Here is a 2,504-nt window from a genome sequence, read left to right as displayed (position 1 = left end):
GCTGACTGCCGACATCGGGCTGACAGATTCTTGGCCAACACTGAGCCATTACGGATCTTGGCTACTGAGTCCAGGTGTGCAAGGCTGGGAATCCTCCGATACGCATCTTGCTCCTCCTGACACAGGATCTTGGGAAGCTCCACTGCTGATTCAAGACACACTTTCCCAATGCAGACATGAGGCACAGTATGGACTGGAATTTCAGTTCTCTCATATTTGAAGCTCTTCTGGGCCTGTATTGATTGGAAGCAAGTGTACAGTACCCGGCCAGTCTTTGTGTTTTTATCTTCTATGAAACAGGAAAAAATCAGACCCACAAAGCCTTGATCCATCACCTGGTACATGGCTTGTGTGCGCACACCCACATGTGAAGGCCAAACAGTTATATGAGGGTGGGAATGATAACAGCCCACAACTCTCATGGGGTGGCCCGTTAGTTCGGCCAACCTCTCTGCCTCTGTTGAAGCCTCAGACAGCTGCTCTGGAGAAATTTCTACTCGGTCCTTCCTCTTATCAGAACATCGGAGGATGATGACAGAATGAACGTGAATAATTCTGACACTGTCAACCTCCCCTATATGCAGCCCCATCATCTCTTCCTTTTCTGTGCTCAGGGCATGGTGGAGACAAACTAGGAAAGCGTCAGATTCCAGATGAACCGCCTGCACTGCCTGCACCACCTGCACCGCCATCTTGCTCCGACCTTGCTCCTTCATTCTATTCTTTTCTCAACGGTGAAGCAGCACAGAACTCGCCATGCCCTAACCCTCTTCCACCTGGTGCAGCCCAGCCCTCCCCAGGAGGGGTCTGCGCAGTAACAGCCACGTTGTGCTTTGAGAGGCAGCCACCCTGGTGCCTGGTGTCTTGGAAGGTCCACCCTGACAGACATGGAAGGGCAGCAGGCCAGAGAAGGTGGCCTGGAGAAACCCCTACGGGGGCTGGAGAGAGGAGACGGGGAGGTCTGAAGGGCGCCAAGGAGGAAGGGCACAGGCGTGTGGGGCGTGGACTCAGGGCTAACCTGGAGGCAAACTGAACAGGGCAGCCAGCTTTGGCCCTGCATCCCAATTGACTGATCAATCAGTGAGTCAGTTAATCAACCCCAAATCACTGGTGAAGATCAGCGAACCACGATAGGCCCCAGGTGGAAAGAGTGAGGAGGCCTGGGCAGAGGGCAGGGACCCCTCAGCTGGCATTACTGGACTTCTGACCGGCTGGATTCCAGGGTCCCCCCTGTGGACTGCTGCTCCCCGCCCCCCACTTCAGATCTCACTGGGCTCCTTGTTCCTCCTGCGCCCCAGGCCTCTAGAGCAGCAAAGGATTTTGCTGCATCCAGTAAGGAGCCAGGGGTGGAGGGGTGGGGCATGGGGGCGCGAATCAACCTCAGGACCTTGCCCTTGCCAGGCAGGCACCAGCAGGCACACCTCTGAGCTACAGCCTGAATTCTGTCTTATTCTGAGCTACAGGTGAATTCTGTTTTATTCCAGGCCCTGACAAACTCACAGATCTCAGGAGGTGAGGAAAATTCCCCTAAATCTTTTCCAGTTTGGGTAATTAGGGAAATGTTTGGTTTTTTAATGTGGAAATATAATTTAAAGAATCAGTCCCGGGGGCTGGGGAGATGGCTCAGTAGGATAAGCGCTTGACTGGCAAACGCAAGGATCTGAGTTCAATCCCCGGTTCTGCCAAAAAAGAATAAATAAAAATAAATAAATAAATAAATAAAGAATCAGTCCCTTTCACCTACTGTAAGAAAATAATCCTATGAAGTTACAATTCTAATCAAAAACAAAAAACACACACATTAAAAAAAAAATTGAAAGCAGTGTCCATGCTATTTGAGCTAAAAGGGGCCCAATGTTCAAGTCCTGTAAAGCAGAGTGAGGCTCACCTCAGGCCGCTGTGACGTGTCTGTTGCCAGCTTTCAGATAAACATCTGGCCTTGAGGGCTGAGGAGGTGGCCGATGGCCTAGTGTGCCCCAGGCCTTAGCTTTGATTCCCTTCTGCAACGAAACAAACCAACGAAGAATGTGGCCACGCTGAAGGGCTTTCACGGCTCTTGCTCTAGCTGTGGGATGTGTTCGTAACTTGGGGCCACTGTAATAACCTGCATGCGTTGTGCTCATCTTCCAAAAACTTCTAATCAGTAAACAAGAACTGCCACTTTTTCATATCGCACCAGCGTGCACTTAACAAGTTGAGTCATCTGTTAAAATATCTATGTGTAAAACAAAGAAAAAAATCTATGTGCCCTGGTTTTTGTGGACTTCTTTTAAGTATTAGAAATTGAAACTGGGGCCCCTGCACTAAACTATATCTCCATATTGTGTAATTTTTTATTTTGAGACATGGTTTCACTGAGTCGTTACATTGCCCGGGCTGGACTTGAACTTTTTTTTTTTTTTTTTTTTTTTTTGCGGAACCAGGGATTGAACTCAGGCCCTTGTGCTTGCCAGGGAAGCGCTTATTCCACTGAGCCATCTCCCCAGCCCCTGGGCTTGAACTTT

General features: G+C 49.6%; 1 pseudogene; it reads right to left on the bottom strand.

Moving 5' to 3' along the window:
• The window catches only part of LOC101561681, a 20,546-nt pseudogene that overhangs the window by 2,095 nt on the left and 15,947 nt on the right, over positions 1-2,504 (bottom strand).

This window comes from Octodon degus, unplaced genomic scaffold, assembly GCF_000260255.1.
Source record: "Octodon degus isolate 3935 unplaced genomic scaffold, OctDeg1.0 scaffold00075, whole genome shotgun sequence".
Lineage (NCBI taxonomy): Eukaryota > Metazoa > Chordata > Mammalia > Rodentia > Octodontidae > Octodon > Octodon degus.
Note: the sequence above shows the minus strand (reverse complement) of the source record. Positions and strands in the feature narration are given on the sequence as shown.